Below are 24,084 nucleotides of genomic sequence, written 5' to 3'. Positions count from 1 at the left end.
AAGGGGTGCCCCCAAGGGGGGATTCCTACTCCTAGTAGGAGTAGGTTCCCCCTTTCCTAGTCCAAGTAGGAGAAGAAGGAAGGAGAGGAAGAAGAGAAGGAAAAGGGGGGCCGACCCCCCTAGCCCTAGTCCAATTCGGTTTGGGCTAGGGGGCACGCGCCACACCTTCACCTTCCTCCTCTCTTCCACCACTAGGCCCATGAGGCCCACTAACTTCCCGGGGGGGTTCTTGTAACCCCCGGTACTCCGAAACTTATCGGAAACGACCCGAACCAGTCCGGTATCCGAATGTAGCCTTCAAATATATGAATCTTTATGTCTCGACCATTTCGAGACTCCTCTTCATGTCCGTGATCTCATCCAGGACTCCGAACAACCTTCGGTACATCTAATCACATAAACTCATAATATGAATCGTCATCGAACATTAAGCGTGTGGACCCTACGGGTTCGAGAACTATATAGACATGACCGAGACACATCTCCGGTCCATAAACAATAGCGGAACCTGGATGCTCATGTTGGCTCCTACATATTCTACGAAGATCTTTATCGGTCAAACCGCACAACAACATATGTTGTTCCCTTTGTCATCGGTATGTTACTTGCTGGAGATTCGATCATCGGAATCATCATACCTAGTTCAATCTCGTTACCGGCAAGTCTCTTTACTCGTTCCATAATGCATCATCCCGCAACTAACTCTTTAGTCACATTGCTTGCAAGGCTTATAGTGATGTGCATTACCGAGAGGGCCCAGAGATACCTCTCCAACAATCGGAGTGACAAATCCTAATCTCGATCTATGCCAACTCAACAAACACCATCGGAGACACCTGTAGAGCATCTTTATAATCACCCAGTTACGTTGTGACATTTGATAGCACACTAAGTGTTCCTTCGGTGTTCGGGAGTTGCATAATCTCATAGTCATAGGAACATGTATAAGTCATGAAGAAAGCAATATCAATAAACTAAACGATCATAGTGCTAAGCTAACGGATGGTCATGTCCATCACATCATCCTCTAATGATGTGATCCCATTCATCAAATGATAACACATGTCTATGGCTAGGAAACTTAACCATCTTTGATTAACGAGCTAGTCTAGTAGAGGCATACTAGGGACACTCTGTTTGTCTATGTATTCACACATGTACTAAGTTTGCGGTTAATACAATTCTAGCATGAATAATAAACATCTATCATGATATAAGGAAATATAAAATAACAACTTTATTATTGCCTATAGGGCACATTTCCTTCAGTCTCCCACTTGCACTAGAGTCAATAATCTAGATTTCATAGTAATGATTCTAACACCCATGGAGTCTTGGTGTTGATCATGTTTTGCTCGTGAGAGAGGCTTAGCCAACGGGTTTGCAACACTGAGATCCATATGTATCTTGCAAATCTCTATGTCTCCCTCCTTGACTTGATCGCGGATGCAATTGAAGCGTCTCTGATGTGCTTGGTTCTCTTGTGAAATCTGGATTCCTTTGCCAAGGCAATTGCACCAGTATTGACACAAAAGATTTTCATTGGACCCGATGCACTAGGTATGACACCTAGATCGGATATGAGCTCCTTCATCCAGACTCCTTCATTTGCTGCTTCCGAAGCAGCTATGTATTCCGCTTCACACGTAGATCCCGCCACGACGCTCTGCTTGGAACTGCACCAACTTACAGCTCCACCATTTAATATAAATACATATCCGGTTTGTCACTTAGAGTCATCCGGATCAGTGTCAAAGCTTGCATCGATGTAACCATTTATGACGAGCTCTTTATCACCTCCATAAACGAGAAACATATCCTTAGTCCTTTTCAGGTATTTCAGGATGTTCTTGACCGCTGTCCAGTGATCCACTCATGGATTACTTTGGTACCACCCGGCTAAACTAATAGCAAGGCACACATTAGGTCTGGTACACAGCATTGCATACATGATAGAACCTATGGCTAAAGCATAGGGAATGACTTTCATTTTCTCTCTATCTTCTGCAGTGGTCGGGCATTGAGTCTGACTCAACTTCACACCTTGTAACACAGGCAAGAACCCTTTCTTTGCTTGATCCATTTTGAACTTCTTCAAAACTTTATCAAGGTATGTGCTTTGTGAAAGTCCAATTAAGCTTCTTGATCTATCTCTATAGATCTTGATGCCCAATATATAAGCAGCTTCACCGAGGTGTTTCATAGAAAAACTCTTATTCAAGTATCCTTTTATGCTATCCAGAAATTCTATATCATTTCCAATCAACAATATGTCATCCACATATAATATTAGAAATGCTACAGAGCTCCCACTCACTTTCTTGTAAATACAGGCTTCTCCAAAATCTGTATAAAACCATATGCTTTGATCACACTATCAAAACGTTTATTCCAACTCCGAGATGCTTGCACCATTCCATAAATGGATCGCTGGAGCTTGCACACTTTGTTAGCATCCTTTGGATCGACAAAACCTTCTAGTTGCATCATATACAACTCTTCTTCCAGAAATCCATTCAGGGATGCAATTTTGACATCCATTTGCCAAATTTCATAATCATAAAATGCGGCAATTGCTAACATGATTCAGACGGACTTAAGCATCGCTACGGGTGAGAAGGTCTCATCGTACTCAACTCCTTGAACTTGTCGAAAACCTTTTGCAACAAGTCAACCTTTGTAGACAGTAACATTACCGTCAACGCCAGTCTTCTTCTTGAAGATCCATTTATTCTCTATGGCTTGCCGATCATCGGGCAAGTCAACCAAAGTCCATACTTTGTTCTCATACATGGATCCCATCTCATATTTCATGGCCTCAAGACATTTCGCGGAATCTGGGCTCATCATCGCTTCCTCATAGTCCGTAGGTTCGTCATGGTCAAGTAACATGACCTCCAGAACAGGGTTACCGTACCACTCTGGTGCGGATCTTACTCTGGTTGACCTACGAGGTTCGGTAGTAACTTGATTAGAAGTTTCATGATCATCATCATTAGCTTCCTCACTAATTGGTGTAGGAATCACTGGAACTGATTTCTGTGATGAACTACTTTCCAATAAGGGAGCAGGTACAGTTACCTCATCAAGTTCTACTTTCCTCCCACTCACTTCTTTCGAGAGAAACTCCTTCTCTAGAAAGGATCCATTCTTAGCAACGAATATCTTGCCTTCGGATCTGTGATAGAAGGTGTACCCAACAGTCTCCTTTGGGTATCCTATGAAGACACATTTCTCCGATTTGGGTTTCAGCTTATCAGGTTGAAGCTTTTTCACATAAGCATCACAGCCCATAACTTTAAGAAATGGCAACTTGGGTTTCTTGCCAAACCATAGTTCATATGGTGTCGTCTTAACGGATTTAGATGGTCCCCTATTTAACGTGAATGCAGCCGTCTCTAAAGCATAACCCCAAAACGATAGCGGTAAGTCAGTAAGAGACATCATAGATCACACCATATCTAATAAAGTGCGGTTACGACATTCGGCACACCATTACGCTGTGGTGTTCCGGGTGGCGTGAGTTGCGAAACTATTCCGCATTGTTTCAAGTGAAGACCAAACACGTAACTCAAATATTCACCTCCATGATTAGATCATAGAAACTTTATTATCTTGTTACGATGATTTTGCACTTCACTCTGAAATTCATTGAACTTTTCAAATGTTTCAGACTTATGTTTCATCAAGTAGATATACCCATATCTTCTCAAATCATCTATGAAGGTCAGAAAATAACGATACCCGCTGCGAGCATCAACATTCATCGGACCGCATACATCAGTATGTATTATTTCCAACAAGTCTGTTGCTCGCTCCATTGTTTCGAAGAATGGAGTCTTAGTCATCTTGCCCATGAGGCATGGTTCGCAAGCATCAAGTGATTCCAAAATTCCATCAGCATGGAGTTTCTTCATGCGCTTTACACCAATATGACCTAAATGGCAGTGCCACAAATAAGTTGCACTATCATTATTAAACTTATATCTTTTGGCTTCAATACTATGAATATGTGTATCACTACTATCGAGATTCAGTAAAAATAGACCACTCATCAAGGGTGCATAACCATAAAAGATATTACTCATATAAATAGAACAACCATTATTCTCTGATTTAAATGAATAACCGTCTCGCATCAAACAAGATCCTGATATAATGTTCATGCTTAACGCTGGCACCAAATAACAATTATTCAGGTCTAAAACTAATCCCAAAGGTAGATGTAGAGGTAGCGTGCCGACGGCGATCAGATAGACTTTGGAACCATTTCCCACGCGCATCATCACCTCGTCCTTAGCCAATCTTCATTTAATCCGTAGCCCCTGCTTCGAGATGCAAATATGAGCAACAGAACCAGTATCAAATACCCAGGCGCTACTACGAGCATTAGTAAGGTACACATCAGTAACATGTATATCAAATATACCTTTCACTTTGCCATCCTTCTTATCCGCCAAATACTTGGGGCAGTTCCGCTTCCAGTGACCAGTCCCTTTGTAGTAGAAGCACTCAGTCTCAGACTTAGGTCCAGACTTGGGCTTCTTCACTTGAGCAGCAACTCGCTTGCCGTCCTTCTTGAAGTTCCCCTTCTACCCTTTGCCCTTTTTCTTGAAACTAGTGGTCTTGTTGAACATCAACACTTGATGCTCCTTCTTGATTTCTACCTCCGCAGCCTTTAGCATTAAGAAGAGCTCAGGAATTGTCTTATCCGTCCCTTGCATATTATATTTCATCACGAAGCTTTTGTAGCTTGGTGGCAGTGATTGAAGAACTCTGTCAATGACACTATCAATCGGAAGATTAACTCCCAGCTGAGTTAAGTGATTGTGGTACGCAGACATTCTGAGTATATGTTCACCGACAGAACTATTCTCCTCTATGTTGCAGCTGTAGAACTTATTGGAGACTTCATATCTCTCAATCCGAGCATTTGCTTGAAATATTAACTTCAACTCCTGGAACATCTCATATGCTCCATGACATTCAAAATGTCGTTGAAGTCCCGGTTCTAAGTCGTAAAGCATGGCACACTGAACTATCAAGTAGTCATCAGCTTTGCTCTGTCAGGCGTTCACAACGTCCGGCGTTGCTCCTGCAGCGGGTCTTGCACCTAGCGGTGCTTCCAGGACGTAATTCTTCTGTGCAGCAATGAGGATAATCCTCAAGTTACGGACCCAGTCCGTGTAGTTGCTACCATCATCTTTCAACTTAGCTTTCTCTAGGAATGCATTAAAATTCAACGGAACAATAGCACGGGCCATTTATCTACAACAACATAGACATGCAAAATACTATCAGGTACTAAGTTCATGATAAATTAAAGTTCAATTAACCATATTACTTAAGAACTCCCACTTAGATAGACATCGCTCTAATCATCTAAGTGATCACGTGATCCATATCAACTAAACCATGTCCGATCATCACGTGAGATGGAGTAGTTTTCAATGGTGAACATCACTATGTTGATCATATCTACTATATGATTCACGCTCGACTTTCGATCTTAGTGTTCCGAGGCCATATCTGCATATGCTAGGCTCGTCAAGTTTAACCCGAGTATTCTGCGTGTGCACAACTGGCTTGCACCCGTTGTATGTGAACGTAGAGCTTATCACACCCGATCATCACGTGGTGTCTCGGCACGACGAACTGTCGCAACGGTGCATACTCAGGGAGAACACTTGTACATTGAAATTTAGTGAGAGATCATCTTATAATGCTACCACCGTACTAAGCAAAATAAGATGCATAAAAAAGATAAACATCACATGCAATCAATATAAGTGATATGATATGGCCATCATCATCTTGTGCCTTTGATCTCCATCTCCAGAGCACCGTCATGATCACCATTGTCACCGGCTTGACACCTTGATCTCCATCGAAGCATCGTTGTCATCTCGCCAACTATTGCTACTACGACTATCGCTACCGCTTAGTGATAAAGTAAAGCAATTACATGGCGATTGCATTTCATATAATAAAGCGACAACCATATGGCTCCTGCCAGTTGCCGGTAATTGTTACAAAACATGATCATCTCATACAACAATTTATATATCATCACGTCTTGATCATATCACATCACAGCAAGCCCTGCAAAAACAAGTTAGACGTCCTCTACTTTGTTGTTGCAAGTTTTACGTGGCTGCTACGGGCTTCTAGCAAGAATCGTTCTTACCTACGCATCAAAACCACAAGGATTTTTCGTCAAGTGTGCTGTTTTAACCTTCAACAAGGACCGGGCGTAGTCACACTCGATTCAACTAAAGTTGGAGAAACTGACACCCACTAGCCACCTGTGTGCAAAGCACGGCGGTAGAACCAGTCTCATGAACGCGGTCATGTAATGTCGGTCGGGGCCACTTCATCCAACAATACCGTCGAATCAAAGTATGACATGCTAGTAAGCAGTATGACTATTATCGCCCACAACTCTTTGTGTTCTACTCGTGCATATAACATCTACGCATAGACCTGGCTCAGATGCCACTGTTGGGGAACGTAGTATTTCAAAAAAAATCTTATGATCATGCAAGATCTATCTAGGAGAAGCATAGCAACGAGCGGGGAGAGTGTGTCCACGTACCCTCGTAGACCGAAAGTGGAAGCGTTTAGTAACGCGGTTGATGCAGTCGAACGTCTTCGCGATCCAACCTATCAAGTACCGAACGCACGGCACCTCCACGATATGCACACGTTCAGCTCGGTGACATCCCTCGAACTCTAGATCCAGCTGAGGTCGAGGGAGAGTTTCGTCAGCACGACGGCGTGGTGACGGTGATGATGAAGTTACCGACGCAGGGCTTCGCCTAAGCACTACGACAATATGACCGAGGTGGAAAACTGTGGAGGGGGGCACCGCACACGTCTAAAGATCAACTTGTGTCTATGGGGTGCCCCCTTCCCCCGTATATAAAGGAGGGGAGGAGGAGGACCGTCCACAAGGGGCGCGCCCAAGGGGGGGATTCCTACTCCTAGTAGGAGTAGGTTTCCCCCTTTCCTAGTCCAAGCAGGAGAAGAAGGAAGGAGAGGAAGAAGAGAAGGAAAAGGGGGGCCGGCCCCCCTAGCCCTAGTCCAATTCGTTTTGGGCTAGGGGGGCGCACGCCACGCCTTGGCCTGCCTTCTCTCTTACACCACTAGTACCAAGAGGCCCATTAACTTCCCGGGGGGTTCCGGTAACCCCCGGTACTCCGAAACTTATCCGAAACGACCCGAACCATTTCAGTGTCCGAATGTAGCCTTCCAATATATGAATCTTTATGTCTCGACCATTTCGAGACTCCTCGTCATGTATGTGATCTCATCCGGGACTCCGAACAACCTTCGGTACATCTAATCACATAAACTCATAATACGAATCGTCATCGAACGTTAAGCGTGCGGACCCTACGGGTTCGAGAACTATGTAGACATGACCGAGACACATCTGCGGTCAATAACCAATAGCGGAACGTGGATGCTCATATTGGCTCCTACATATTCTATGAAGATCTTTATCGGTCAAACCGCACAACAACATACGTTATTCCCTTTGTCATCGGTATGTTACTTGCCCGAGATTCGATAGTCGGTATCATCATACCTAGTTCAATCTCGTTACCGGCAAGTCTCTTTACTCATTCCGTAATGCATCATACCGCAACTAACTCTTTAGTCACATTGCTTGCAAGGCTTATAGTGATGTGCATTACCGAGAGGGCCCAGAGATACCTCTTCGACAATCGGAGTGACAAATCCTAATCTCGATCTATGCCAACTCAACAAACACCATCGGAGACACTTGTAGAGCATCTTTATAATCACCCAGTTATGTTGTGACGTTTGATAGCACACTAAGTGTTCCTCCAGTGTTCGGGAGTTGCATAATCTCATAGTCGTAGGAACATGTATAAGTCATGAAGAAAGCAATAGCAATAAACTAAACAATCATAGTACATCATTCTCAATGATGTGATCCCGTTCATCAAATGACAACACATGTCTGTGGCTAGGAAACTTAACCATCTTTGATTAACGAGCTAGTCTAGTAGAGGCATACTAGGGGCACTCTGTTTGTCTATGTATTCACACATGTACTAAGTTTCTGGTTAATACAATTCTAGCATGAATAATAAACATTTATCATGATATAAGGAAATATAAATAACAACTTTATTATTGCCTCTAGGGCATATTTCCTTCATGGACACACGCTCCCCTCTCATAGCTATGCATCTCCTAGATAGATCTTGCGTGATCGTAGGAATTTTTTGAAATTACTGCGTTTCCCAACAGTGGCATCGAGTTTGGCAACGATGATGATGGCCATATGGCAGGGTCTCAACATGGCTTTGGTAGTCGTCTGTTTTTTTATAGAAAGACTATAAGGGAACCCCCTACAGTATAATTGGTGCAACAAACCCAAATTGCAAGTACCATGCCTTGAACCTGGGCGGGTGGGAAGCCATCAACCCCTCCCCACCACTAGGCTATGCCTTAGTGTGCTGGTAGTCGTCTGTTTCTAGCGTCCTCGATAGAATTTCCTCTGTCTCGCCATGTTTTCATGAAGTCAGAGCTACCCTGGAGGTGTGTAGGTAGCGACAATAGCAGGTGATCAATTGTTTTTGAGGAAGCGTTGGTTGGCGCAAGCTCCGCGCTTTTCTCCTGTTGACGGAGCAAATTCCTATCGGATCCCTCGGTAGGGGTCCAAGCGCAGCTGGAAGTCATGGATCGGAGGTCACACGAGGGGTTTATCCAGGTTCGGGCCTCTGGAGAGTAATACCCTACGTCCTGATGGTTTTGGTTATTCATAATGGAGGGATACCTCATGCGAGGAGTTACAATGGTGTATGATGTTGCTACCGAGAGTTCTCCAATCCGAGGATAGATGGATCAAGGGGAACCCTAGACCTCCCATTATATAGACATGAGAGGTCTAGGGTTTACATGCCGGATGGGATCTGGGGTGTCATCGTCCTCTAGTCTTGGGCGTCACAAAGGTCTACTGGCCTCCTAGGGTTAGCACCACGTCGTGGGCCTATTGCCCCCCATGTAGTTGATGAGGCTGGGCTCGTTGGTGTTAGCCACCCCGGGTATAGGACCCTGTCAGTAGCCTTCGAGCGTGGCAGAGGTCGCAGTGAGGGTCGCGAGACCTCTGACGGGCTCCTTCATTGTTCTTGTCCCTTGAGAGCCCAGGCAGCCCCTGAGTTTGGCTCGCTCGAAGGATCGGGCGCCCCTTAGTTTGGACGCCAAGTCGACGTCGTTGATAATCACATCATGAGTCTTTAAAAGGGGACCAACCGTAATTGTTGCCTCTATCTTCTGCAAAAAAGGAGGGGAAAGAGAGAAACTCTCCCAAGCCAATGGAAAAAGTGGCCCGTTCCATCGTGCGTGGACGGCGCCTTGGATCCGGACGCTTTATAAGGTGAGGGAAACTGAGGTTTCAAAACCCTACCTCATTCCAGCTCTCGCCCCCTTGATTGTCTCGAACCCTCTGTCGCGCCGTCACTTTATTTCGGCTGCTCGTGTTCCCTCGCCGCTGATGGCCAAGACGAGGAGCGAGAAGAGGTGCTGACTTCTGGCTAGGAGCCGCCTTCCAAGTCTACTGGCGGAAAGTGGAAGAGGGCCGCTCCTAAAAGGGGAGCAAAGCCCAGGCACGCCATGCGCAAATCCACAAGGAAATGGTTCTCATCTGTGGCAACGGAGGGCAAGATCAAGGGCTATAAGGACGACACGTCCATGCCAACGGATCTGAAGGTGCACATCCCAAGCGGGAAGGTCCCCTCGGAGCCCCATGCCAACGAGCACGTCTTGTGCTCAGGCTACTTCGGGCGAGGGCTTGGCTTCCCTCTTCATCCTTTCGTGCGTGGCCTCCTCTATTTTCTTGGGTGCCAACTTCACCATATCCCACCCAGCGAGGTTCTGCACATCAAAAAAATTATCACCTTCTGCGAGTGCTACCTTGGGATAGCACCGCATTTTGACATGTTTCACTATTGCTTCTGGGTCTGCGTCAAATCGAATGAGGACGCCGTCTGCAAGTTTGGGGGAGCCATCCTGCAGCTCCGTCCCAACTCCACCTTTTTCTTCTTTGACCTCCCCAAATCCGTTCGGGAGTGGCACAAGTCGTGGTTCTACGTGGAGGGCCTCAGCGACTGTCGAACCCATGGATTACGGGGTATCGAGGACCGGACGACCGAGAGGATCCAAGACGGCGCCATGGTGAGCAAGGAGTAAATACGATGATGGAAGGGATTCAACAAGATAGTTTGGGGATTTTTCCCTCCTGAACGAACCTCCCAGGAAGCCATTCCGGGTATCCCACACGGGATGGGAGAAAGAGTTCTGCCTGGAGGTACAAAGGCGGACTATGCCTACGGACAAAGCATGGAGCTGAAGCAATGAGGTTTTACTTTGGGTGGCCTACCGATGACGTCTTGTCTTTAGTAGGTCATCAACAGTGTTGCTGGACGACCCACACGAGCACGCCATAGGGTGGCACTGTAGCAGCTACAGACGCTATGGGGTACCCTTAGTGGACGGAGGTGAAGGGAGAGATCCTCTCCCTTCACCTCGAACATTCTTTCTCCCTCGCCCGCATTGTATAAATAGGGGAGGGTCGGGACCGCAAAAAGGTCGATTCTTTCACCTTGTAATAGACACATTGTAGCTCTCTACCATTGCAATACAAAACAAAGTAGGAGTAGGGTACTACACCAAGGTGGCCCGAACCTGGGAAGTTCTCAATTTTCATCGGTAGCTCATCCTCTACATTTCATCCACGACTTAGGATTGCTGGACATGTTCAGTCCCTGGCCGAACTCTCAAAGAGTTGTTGCTCACAACTCATATGTAGGTTCTTAGAAACCAAAAGCGAAGACTTGCCGGCCTTCGTGAATGAGCCTCCCCAGAAGGTATTCTCGTGGGCTCTGCTCTCCAAGCTGACCCCAGAGGTTAAAGTTCTCGCGGAGGCCACCGCCTGCTTAAAGAGAGGTGGGTTCATTGGAGGCCACATCGTGCAAACATGGGTGGCTCATCATGTTCTGCCTCTACAAGCTCGGAGCTCCCTGATGTCCTGATGCACGGGGCCTGCAAACCCCGGGAAGGTCTCCCAGAAGGAGCTGCGTGCCGAGCCGATCGACATGCCCCTCAGCGGCTTGGTTGGGCCTGACGCCATTACAAGGTCTAACAAAGAGACTGTGCGGCCTTTTTTGGCCGGCCTCCTTCCCGGCAGCGTAAGCATCTCGTTCGCAGTTTTCTCGCTCGCTTCCGGGATTTACATGTTGATCCGCGTCCCTTTCCTTGCTTTTTTATAGGACTTCGCCTCCATCTAGACCTTTCGTTCTGAGCCTTCGAGGCCGTGGCAGCAAGTTAGCCCTGGCCTAGCCGCCCGCATGGTCGTTACCCCCTCCGAGCCCTCTCGCGAGGAGATCAGCCCCAGCCGAGGGAAGAATCGGGCTCCAGAGGAGGTATAGACGGAGACCTCCGAGGACTGGGGTGATGACGAGGACGGTACCTCCCCGTCTAGCGACGACGGGAGCGGCGAGGGTGGTGATAATGAAGACGATGGAGACGATGATGTCGACATTGCCGAGGACGTCGAGGGCGACGAGGGGGTTGAGGACATCGTGGAAGGTAAAGGTGGGGACAATGGCAAAGAGGCGACCGTCGACGTGTGGCGTTAGCCCTTAAAATGGCTTCGCCGCGGTGTCCGGGAAGAAACCCCGTCCGACTGCGAGCCTCGCGGAGGCGTTGTGAAGTCCCCTAGGCTACAGATCCCTCTAATCGCACCGACGAGAAGGCATATCTCGGCGGTCGCCCCGTAAATCACTCTTGTTGTCCTTGAGCCTTTGTTTGGACGTCTGCTGGCTTCCTTGCTAACTTTCTAGGTTTGTTTTCAGGGTCATGCCCCGTGTCCCGGCGTGACCATTTGATGCGGGTGTGATCACGACCATTCCATTGTCGGCGCATCCAGTACTGCTTCTTCTTGAGCTTGCGTTGGTTTTTCCCTTGAAGAGAAAAGGGTGATGCAACAAAGTAGAGATAAGTATTTCACTCAGTTAAGAACCAAGGTATCAATCCAGTAGGAGGAACACACAAGTCTCTAATAATTACACTTGCACAAACAAACAAATACTTGCACCCAACGCGATAAAGGAGTTGTCAATCCCTTCACGGTTACTTGCAAGGATGAGATCTGATAGTGATAGATATAAAAGATAAGTAAAAGTGTGAAATATAAAAGTAAATAAATTGCAGCAAGGTATTTTTGTGTTTTTGATTTTGTAGATCTAAAAAATAATATGATAAAAGATAGACCCGAGGGCCATAGTTTTCACTAGAGGCTTCTCTCTTGAAAGAAAGCATATGGTAGGTAAACAAATTACTGTTGAACAATTGGTAGAAAAGCACATAGTTATGACGATATCTAAGGCAATGATCATGTATATAGGCATCACGTCCGAGACAAGTAGGCTGACTCATGTCTGCATCTACTACTATTACTCCACATATCGACCGTAGTCTAGCATGCATCTAGTGTATTAACTTAACAAGAACGGAGTAACGTCTTAAGCAAGATGACATGATGTAGAGGGATAGATCCAATCAATATGAACAAACCCCATCTTTTTATCCTTAATGGCAGCAATACAAATACGTGTCATGTCCCTTTCTTTCTGTCACTGGGATTGAGCACCGCAAGATTGAACCCATTACAAAGCACCTCCCCCATTACAAGAAAAATCAATCTAGTTGGCCAAACCAAATCAATAGATCGAAGAGAAATACAAAGCTATATAAATCATGCATAAAAGAGTTAAGAGAAGACTCAAATAATATTCATAGATAATCTGATCATAAACCCACAATTCATCGGATCTCAACAAACACACCACAAAAGAAGATTACATAGAATAGATCTCCAAGAACATCGAGGAGAACATTGTATTGAAGGTCAAAGAGAGAGAAGAAGCCATCTAGCCACTAGCTATGGACCCGTAGGTCTATGGTAAACTACTCACGCATCATCGAAAAGGCAGCAAGGTTAATGTAGAAGCCCTCCGTGATCGAATACCCCTCCGGCAGAGTACCAAAAAGGGTCCCAGATGGGATCTCATGAAGACAGAAACTTGCAGCGGCGAAAAAGTATTTTTGGTGTGCCATCTGGTCTTCTGGAAATATTTGGCTATTTATAGAAGAAGAATTAGGGTTAGAGGTGCCAGGGGGGCACAAGCTTGGGGGCGCCTCCTAAGCTTGTTGCCCCCTCGTGGCCCTTCTAGCCTCCTCCCGAAGCTTCCACGGTGTCTTGTGGTCCAAGAAAAATCATCAAAAAGTTTCATTCCATTTGGACTCTGTTTGGTATTGATTTCTGTAAAGACAAAAACAAGAAAAAACAACAACTGACACTGGGCACTAGGTTAATAGATTAGTCCCAAACAATGATATAAAATAGCATAATAATGCATATAAAACATCCAAGGTTGATAATATAATAGCATGAAACAATAAAAAATTATAGATACGTTGGAGACGTATCAAGTACTGTGGCTACTACCGCTGCTTCTCGGGACTCGACTTTCCGTGTCGGGTTGCGCGGCCGTAGAACGGTAGTGCAAGTGGTAGTACCACATGCCCACTACCGCTCCACTTCTGCTTATCCAGTTTCTTCTGGTTCTGTCGCGCTCTCAGTGGTAGTAGGGAGGCAATTTGTGCGTGGTACTACAACTTAAAAGTGGTAGTACCGCTCACACTGGGCGGTAGTATCGCTGTTACGAGACTGTCACACTCCACTAGACTGCCCTATCTCCATAAGCCCCTAAGCTGCAACCCCAGCGGTAGTACCGCTAGGGCGAGTGGTAGTACCGCTCCGACAGCACTACCGCCTCGTGGCTCCTCATCATTGCACTGCTCTGTGGGTACTACCGTCCGAGCAGTAGTACCGCTCTCCAGAGCGGTCGTACCGCTAATGTGCGAGCCGTGGGCACAACTGGTTGATTTGAGAGGGCCTATTTAAGGGGGTCTTCTTCCCCAATGGTTCTTATCCTTTTAGCTCGTATTTTGCCCCCTTGTTGTTGACCTTCTTCGAGCTTGCTTTCTCTCAATCCCTCCAATGATTTTTGCTAGTTCTTGAGGGAAAAGAGAGAGGAGATCTAGATCTACATTTCCACCAATCACTTTCTCCTCTAAGTGAGGGGAACACCTTGGATCTAAATCTTGGAGTTCTTTGTGTTCTCCTTGTTCTTCCTCTCGTATTCCTCCATAGCTTTTGTTATTGTGGTGAGATTTGAGAGTGAAGGACTTGGGCACTCCGTGTGCCCTTGCCATTGCATTTGGCGAAATGGTTTGAGTTCTCCACGGTGATACGTGCAAGTGAAGGTAAGAAGCTTATTACTCTTGGGTGTTTGAGCACCCTTGAACTTGTTCCTCTTGGGTGCTTTGGTGCCCTAGGCAGTTGGTGTCGCGGAGCTCAATTCTTGTGGTGGAAAGCTTCGGGAAAAGCTTCGGGGTCTCCAATTAAGTTGTGGAGATTACCCCGAGCGATTTGTACGGGTTCCGGTGACCACCCCAAAGGGCTGCCAAAGTGTACGGGTTCGGTCACCGCCCCCAAGGGTTGTGATTTGTACGGGTTCGGTGACCGCCCTCAAGGGTCCCTTAGTAAAATCACGACATCTTGCATTGTGCGAGGGCGTAAGGAGATTACGGTGGCCGTAGTGGCTTTTTTGGGGACCATTGTGCCTGCACACCACTCCAAACGGTGATTAGCATTCGCGAAAGTGTGAACTTTGGGATACATCATCGTCTCCGCGTGCCTCGGTTATCTCTTGCCCGAGCCCTTTACTTCTGCACTTTACTTTGTGATAGCCATAGTGTTACATGTCATATATCTTGCTATCACTTAGTTGTTTATCTTGCTTAGCATAAGCTTTTGGTGCACATAGGTGAAAATGTATCAATCATCTTGCTAGTTTTGCGTGAAAAAACAAATCAAGCAGTGCAAATGCATCCATCATCATGCTAGTTTTTTTTTGAAATAACGAGCTGGTTAGTACTCCCTTTGTCTCAAAATAAATGTCGTTGATTAAGTATAATATTTTTTGGTTTAATTAAGTATAAATTTTTTTGAGGGATTAATTAAGTATAACTTTGTAGTACTAAATCAACAACTCTTACTTTGGGACGGAGGGAATACATTTTTTATAAGCAGGGTTAGTGTGTTTCTTTAGATTCAGCTCCATGCAAGGTAGTGTTGAAATTCCCATTTTAGCAAACTGAAGATACCTTGACAATATCCTCTCTCCATAATAAGTACACAGAAAAGATTCAATACAGATTTAAAACAAAGAATGAACCAGTAAAATACATTTTCATAGGAAAAAAAACAGCACCGGTAATTTAGCTAGCACACACCAAATCACGAGCTTATGCTGATTACTCTCGGTTGCTAGGAGTCAAGAACTTAAGATGAGGCACGCCATATTCTGATCAGCCATTTGTGCGTTGGTTGACTAACCGGCAGTTCTTTCTGATCTGCCCGTTGGCCTCAGTCTTCACCTCGATGCTGCCCATTTTCACCATAGCCGCCTTGAATTTTTTTCAACCACTCCCGCGGGTCCTTGGCGTGTCTGTCCACCAGCGTTGATGTTGTCTCAGATGACATGAGCGTGGCATCTGACTTGAACAGCACCTTGCGTTTTTGCACGTTGTCATAGTATTGGTTGTCCAGGTCATCGGGAGTCTCGGGATCCTGAACCACAGTGGGGTCACCGCCGCGGGCACACTGCCCCTGCAGGGATGCGTCTAGAGTAGGATCCATGGATGAGGGGTCTGAGGCGCTTGGGGGGAGGCGGTCACGGAAGGACGAGCAGTGGGAGATCCCGACCGTGTGCGCGCCGGAGAGGGTGACCATGTCCTCGAGGCCGAGCCCCTTGATCCTGAACATATCCTCGAGAACACTGATGTTGGCGAAGGGAGGGGGAGGTTGGGGAGGGTCTCGCTGGCGAGGGACACGTTCCCGTCGTACCGGCCGGCCGGCATGTCGAAGCTGGACTTCCTGCCACCCCATAGGAAGTCGAGGAAGCTGAACTTCTTTTTTCCACTTAGCAAGATGGTGGCGTCGCGCCCGGCGAAGGCCACGATGTCAGCGCATGAGACGACGCCCTGGCACTCCTTATCAAGCTTCTTCTTGGCCGCATCGATCACCTTGAAACCGCGGAGGCTGGGGAAGTTGGGGATGCTGAACTTCTCCGGCTGTGGGTTGGCCTGGTGTTGTCAAGGAGAACCGAGGCATCACAACCCTGGGCAAAAAGGCTCGAGCACGTTAGTACCACCTCACAATTCATAAACATACCCATGCATGCGTAAATAGCCACACGTAAGATGAACCCTGATGAAACAGTCGTGGAAGAAGAGGCGGATGAGCCCGGCGCCGATGCCAGGGTTGGCTTTTACAGCATCCTCGACGACCTCCCTCACGATCTTCTCTGTGTTATGGCACTTCTTGTGGTAGTAGCCCACGATGAGTACTGAAGCAGTGCAATCTCACCATTCTTATCTCCCAGCTACTCCTAGATCCTTCATCTCAAAACAACGAGATAAAAAATCCTTAACCTCCTTGGTTAAATCAAGTTTGGTTCCAAAAATCAGTATGTCATCGACATACAGAGAAAGAATAACTCCTTCGTCCCCACCATGGCAATAGTACACACACTTGTCACCATCGTTTACTACAAAGCCTGCAGCAGTTAATGTTCTTTCGAACTTCTCATGCCACTCCTTATGAGCTTGTTTAAGGCCATATAAAGACTTTAATAACTTGCACACCTTTCCTTCCTGGCCAGGTACTACAAAGCCATCTGGCTGATCCATGTAAATTTCCTCCTTCAACTCTCCATTGAGGAAAGTCGTCCTAACGTCCATTTGATGAACGAGAAGACCGTGTGAGGCAGCCGGTGATAGTAGCACCCGAATAGTGGTCAGTCTAGCCACAGGTGAGTAAGTATCAAAGTAGTATTCACCTTGTTTCTGGGTATAACCCTTGGCCACAAGCCGTGCTTTGTACTTTTCAATCGTACCATTAGGTCAAAGATTTTTCTTGAACACCCACTTACATCCTACAGGTTTGCACCCATAAGGATGATTAGTGATTTGCCAGGTTTTGTTTGCTAAGATGGAATCCATCTCGCTGCGGACAACTTCCTTCCAGTAGTCAGCATCAGGAGATGCATAGGCTTCTGAAATAGTCCTGAGTTTGTCATCCACGAGGTACACAATGAAATCATCACCAGAGGACTTTGCGGTCCTCTGTCTCTTACTCCTTATAGGAGTTTCATTGTCATCCTCAACAGGATTCTCAATGTGTTCCATTGCAATGGTGAGTTCAGGAATTACAGCGAATTCCTCACAAGATGGAGTAGGTATCTCCAGATTTGATGAACACAACATATCCTTCATAGAAAACATGTCCTCAAAGAAAGTCACATCATTCGACTCCATAATTGTACCAGCATGCTGTTGGGGAACGTAGTATTTCAAAAAAAATCCTACGATCACGCAAGATCTATCTAGGAGAAGCATAGCAACAAGTAGGGAGAGTGTAGTCCACGTACCCTCGTATACCATAAGCAGAAGCGTTATGACAACGCGGTTGGTGTAGTATGTATTATTTCCAATAAGTCAGTTGTTCGCTCCATTTTTCTGGAGAACGGAGTTTTAGTCATCTTGCCCATGAGGCATGGTTCGCAAGCATCAAGTGATTCATAATCAAGTGATTCCAAAAGTCCATCAGCATGGAGTTTCTTCATCTGCTTTACACCAATATGACCTAAACGGCAGTGCCGCAAATAAGTTGCCCTATCATTATTAACTTTGCATCTTTTGGCTTCAATATTATGAATATGTGTATCACTACGATCGAGATTCAATAAACCATTTATATTGAGTGTATGACCATAGAAGGTTTTATTCATGTAAATAGAACAACAATTATTCTTTGACTTAAATGAATAACCGCATTGCAATAAACATGATCCAATCATATTTATGCTCAACGCAAACACTAAATAACTTTTATTTTAGGTTCAACACTAATCCTGAAGGTAAAGGGAGTGTGCGATGGTGATCTTATCAACCTTGGAATCACTTCCAACTCACATCATCACCTCGCCCTTAACTAGCCTCTGTTTATTTTGCAACTCCCGTTTCGAGTTACTACTCTTAGCAACTGAACCAGTATTAAATACTGAGGGGTTGCTATAAACACTAGTAAAGTACACATCAATAACATGTATATCAAATATACCTTTGTTCACTTTGCCATCCTTCTTATCCGCCAAGTATCTATGGTAGTTCCACTTCCAGTGACCATTTCGTTTGCGGTAGAAACACTCAATTTCAGGCTTGGGTCTAGCTTTGGGCTTCTTCATGGGAGTGGCAACTTGCTTTCCATTCTTCTTAAAGTTCCCTTTCTTTCCCTTGCCCTTTTACTTGAAAGTAGTGGTCTTGTCAACCATCAACATTTGATGCGTTTCTTGATTTCTACCTTCGTCAATTTCAGCATCACGAAGAGCTCGGGAAACGTTTTCGTCATCCCTTGCATATTATAGTTCATCACGAAGTTCCAATAACTTGGTGATAGTGACTAGAGAACTCTGTCAATCACTATTTTATCTGGAAGATTAACTCCCACTTGATTCAAGCGATTGTAGTACTCAGACAATTTGAGCACATGCTCACTAGTTGAGCAATTCTCCTCCATCTTGTAGGCAAAGTACTTGTCAGAGGTCTCATACCTCTCGACTCGGGCATGAGTCTAAAATACTAATTTCAGCTCTTAGAACATCTTATATGCTCTGTGGCGTGCAAAACGTTTCTGAAGTCCCGGTTCTAAGCCGTAAAGCATGGCGCACTAAACTATCAAGTAGTTATCATACCGAGCTTGCCAAACGTTCATAATGTCTGTTATCTGCTCCTGCAATAGGTCCATCACCTAGCGGTGCATCAAGGACATAATTATTCTGTGCAGCAATGAGGATAATCATCCGATCACGGACCTAGTCCGCATCATTGCTGCTATCATCTTTCAACATAGTTTTTCTCTAGGAACATATCAAAAAAATAAACAGGGAGCTACATCGCAATTTATTGATCTACAATATAGATATGCAAAAACTATCAGGACTAAGTTCAATTAATCATATTACTTAAGAACTCCCACTTAGATAGACATCCCTCTAATCATCTAAGTGATCACGTGATCCAAATCAACTAAACCATGTACGATCATCACGTGAGATGGAGTAGTTTTCAATGGTGAACACCACTATGTTGATCATATCTACTATATGATTCACGCTCGACCTTTCGGTCTCAGTGTTCCGAGGCCATATCTGCATATGCTAGGCTCATCAAGTTTAACCCGAGTATTCTATGTGTGCAAAACTGGCTTGCACCCGTTGTATGTGAACGTAGAGCTTATCACACCCGATCATCACGTGGTGTCTCAGCACGAAGAACTGTCGCAACGGTGCATACTCAAGGAGAACACTTATACCTTGAAATTTAGTGAGGGGTCATCTTATAATGCTACTGCCGTACTAAGCAAAATAAGATGTATAAAAGATAAACATCACATTCAATCAAAATATGTGACATGATATGGCCATCATCATCTTGTGCCTTTGATCTCCATCTCCAAAGTACCGTCATGATCTCCATCGTCACCGGCATGACACCATGATCTCAATCATCTTGATCTCTATCAATGTGTCGTCACATGGTCGTCTCGCCAACTATTGCTTTTTGCAACAATTGCTGTCGCATAGCGGTAAAGTAAAGCAATTACATGGCGCTTGCATCTTATGCAATAAAGAGACAACCATAAGGCTCCTACGAGTTGCCGATAACTTTACAAAACATGATTGTCTCATATAACAATTTATATCTCATCACGTCTTAACCATATCACATCACAACATGCCCTGCAAAAACAAGTTAGACGTCCTCTACTTTGTTGTTGCAAGTTTTACGTGGCTGCTACGGGCTTAGCAAGAACCGTTCTTACCTACGCATCAAAACCACAACAATTTTTCGTCAAGTGTGTTGTTTTAACCTTCAACAAGGACCGGGCGTAGTCACACTTGATTCAACTAAAGTTGGAGAAACAGACACCCACTAGACACCTGTGTGCGAAGTACGGCGGTAGAACCAGTCTCATGAACGCGGTCATGTAATGTCGGTCTGGGCCGCTTCATCCAACAATACCACCGAATGAAAGTATGACATGCTGGTAAGTAGTATGACTATTATCGCCCACAACTCTTTGTGTTCTACTCGTGCATATAACATCTACGCATAGACCTGGCTCGGATGCCACTGTTGGGGAATGTAGTATTTCAAAAAAAATCCTACGATCACGCAAGATCTATCTAGGAGAAGCATAGCAACGAGCAGGGAGAGTGTAGTCCACGTACCCTCGTAGACCGTAAGCGGAAGCATTATGACAACGCGGTTGATGTAGTCGTACGTCTTCACGATCCGACCGATCCTAGTACCGAAAGTACGGCACCTCCGCGATCTGCACACGTTCGGCTCGGAGACGTCCCGCGAACTCTCGATCCAGCTGAGTGTCGAGGGAGAGCTTCGTCAGCACGACGGCGTGATGACAGTGATGATGAAGTTACCGACGCAGGGCTTCGCCTAAGCACTACAACGATATGCCCGAGGTGGAATCTGTGGAGGGGGGCACCGCACACGGCTAAGACAACTGTCAACTTGTGTGTCTATGGGGTGCCCCCCTTCCCCGTATATAAAGGAGTGGAGGAGGAGGAGGGCCGGCCCTCTATGGCGCTCCCAAGGGGAGTCCTACTCCCACCGGGAGTAGGATCCCCCCCCCCTTCCCTAGTTGGATTAGGAGAGGAAGGAAGGGGGAGAGAGGGGAGAGGAAAGGGGGGGCCGGCCCCCCACCCAATTCGGATTGTGCTCGGGGGGGCCCTTCTAGACTCCCTTCTCCTTAATCCCACTATGGCCCAATAAGGCCCATATACTTCTCGGGGGGTTCCGGTAACCTCCCGGTACTCCGGTAAATGCCCGAACTCACCCGAAACCATTCCGATGTCCAAACATAGGCATCCAATATATCGATCTTTATGTCTCGACCATTTCGAGACACCTCGTCATGTCCGTGATCATATCCGGGACTCTGAACAACCTTCGGTACATCAAAACACATAAACTCATAATACAAATCGTCATCGAACGTTAAGCGTGCGGACCCTACGGGTTCGAGAACTATGTTGACATGACCGAGACACATCTCCGATCAATAACCAATAGCGGAACCTGGATGCTAATATTGGCTCCTACATATTCTATGAAGATCTTTACCGGTCAAACGGCATAACAACATACGTTGTTCCCTTTGTCATCGGTATGGTACTTGCCTGAGATACGATCGTCGATATCACCATACCTAGTTCAATCTCGTTACTGGCAAGTCTCTTTACTCGTTCTATAATGCATCATCCCGCAACTAACTCATTAGTCACATTGCTTGCAAGGCTTATAGTGATGTGCATTACCGAGAGGGCCTAGAGATACCTCTCCAACAATCGGAGTGATAAATCATAATCTTGATCTATGCCAACTCAACAAACACCATCGGAGACACCTGTAGAGCATATTTATAATCACCCAGTTACGTTGTGACGTTTGATAGCACACTAAGTGTTCCTCCAGTATTCGGGAGTTGCATAATCTCATAGTCATAAGAACATGTATAAGTCATGAAGAAAGCAATAGCAATAAACTAAACGATCATAGTGCTAAGCTAACGGATGGGTCTTGTCCATCACATCATTCTCCTAATGATGTGATCCCGTTCATCAAATGACAACACATGTCTATGGTTAGGAAACTTAACCATCTTTGATTAATGAGCTAGTCAAGTAGAGGCATACTAGGGACACTTTGTTTTGTCTATGTATTCACACATGTATCAAGTTTCCGGTTAATACAATTCTAGCATGAATAATAAACATTTATCATGATATAAGGAAATATAAAATAACAACTTTATTATTGCCTCTAGGGCATATTTCCTTCACATGCATGTCGGATACCTCAGATTTTATTATAAAAAATCTATAGCCAATGCTATGAAAAGCATAGCCAAGAAGAATACAATCCACGGTTTTTGGTCCAAGCTTGCGCTTCTTGGGAATTGGTGTGTTGACTTTCGCCAAACAACCCCAAGTACGTAGGTAGGAGAGTTTTAATCTTTTCTTTCCCATTCCTCAAATGGAGTCATGGTCTTATGCTTTGTGGGAACTCGGTTTAGGATATGACATGAAGTCATTAGCGCGCCCCACCATGCCTTGGAGAGACCCGATGTGTCTAACATGGCATTAACCAAATCTGTTAGAGTTCGATTCTTTCTTTCGGCTACCCCATTTGACTGAGGTGAGTAGGGAGGCATCCTCTCATGGATTATACCATGTTCTGCACAAAACAAATCAAATTCATTGAAAAAATACTCTCCACCACGATCAGACATAAGCCGTTTAATTTTTGATCAAGTTGGTTCTCTGCTTCAGCTTTATAGTTTTTGAAGAAATTTAAAGCCTCGTGTTTTGATTTCAGAAGATACACATAACAATATCTAGTGGAGTTATCAAACAACGTCATGAAGTATTTCTTTCCACCTTTTGTCAACACGCCATTCATCTCACAAAGATCAGATTGCCTCCGCAGTGGTGAATTTCGGAATTAAACTCGTATTAGCTAGCCACGTCATGCAACCAAAGTTAATATGACTAGGCCGTGAATGCCAAATATTAGACTCATTATCGTGGCAAACATGATTAATAACTTTAGTGCAAATATCTAACAAACACAGGCGGAACAAGCCTCCGCACTCATAGCCTTTTCCAACAAATTTTGCACACTTAGAAATTACAACTTTATTGGACTCAAAAACCAACTTAAAACCATCTCGACATAAACGGGAACCACTAACGAGTTCTTATTGATGGACGGCACATGATGAACATTCTTCAAATGCACGATCTTCCAGAAGTGAACTTCAGATCAACCGTACCGAGACCTCGAACAATGGCATGTGACCCGTTCCTAATCAGCACAGGAGAAGTCCCTGTGACCTGGTAAGAAGAAAACATTGAGGCGACAGCGCAAACATGTACATTGGCACCGGTGTCAATTAACCAATCAGGAGATTGAAATACTGAAAGGATGGTAGGAAAAATATTGTACCCAGATTCCTTCATATCAGTATCACCGATGACAACATTAGCGGACTTGCCGCTCTTCTCATAGCTGCGCTCCTCAAAGCGGTTGGGACATCTCGGAGCCCAGTGATTAGGTTCACCGCAGACATGGCAAAGTCCCTTCCCCTTCTTATGAGAATTCTTCTTGAAGTTGGTAGGATGTGACGGATTGTTCTTTGCATCAAACTTGCCTTTTGCCCTGAGTTTTGTTCTTGTTATTTTTGAACTTGTTGGGCTGGAAGTTCTTCTTTTGTACCATGTGGGCACTATAAGCTCCCTCAGCAACTCGAGCACATGTGTCTTTTTGCTCTCGCCTTCTCTTCAACATCAAGAGTACCAACGAGATTCAAAATGGAAAACTCCTGTCTCTTGTGTTTCAGCGAAGTAGAAAAAATGTTCCACGAAGGTGGAAGCTTGGCAATGATGCCTCCGACAACAAATTTGTCCAGCAACACACACTTGAAGTACTCAAGTTCCTTTGCGAGCGACTGTATGTCATGAGCTTGTTGGACAACAGAGCGATCATCAGTCATCTTGTAGTCATAGAATTGCTCCATGACGTACAACTCGTTGCCGGCACCCTAGGCCCAAATTTGGCCTCGAGCACCGCCCACATGTCCTTGCCGTTATCAAATGACATATACGAATCCACAATGGAATCGTCAAGAACACTCACAAGGGTGCCTTTAAAGAGGGTATCGATCTTCTCAAAAGCTTTCTGCTGTGCAGGATTAAGATCGCCCTCAGGCTTGCCCTTGGTGGCATCATAGCAGTACATAGTCTGGAACTAGTAAACTGCTCTCGTGCGCCACCTCTT

General features: G+C 45.4%; 1 pseudogene; it reads right to left on the bottom strand.

Annotated features, from left to right (window-relative positions):
* Positions 1-15,471: 15,471 nt before the first annotated feature.
* LOC123142657 (peroxidase 2-like) lies at positions 15,472-16,679 on the bottom strand (annotated as a pseudogene).
* Between the last annotated feature and the right edge of the window lie 7,405 nt (positions 16,680-24,084).

The sequence above is a fragment of the Triticum aestivum genome, chromosome 6D (genome assembly GCF_018294505.1).
Source record: "Triticum aestivum cultivar Chinese Spring chromosome 6D, IWGSC CS RefSeq v2.1, whole genome shotgun sequence".
NCBI classification, from domain to species: Eukaryota; Viridiplantae; Streptophyta; class Magnoliopsida; order Poales; family Poaceae; genus Triticum; species Triticum aestivum.
Note: the sequence above shows the minus strand (reverse complement) of the source record. Positions and strands in the feature narration are given on the sequence as shown.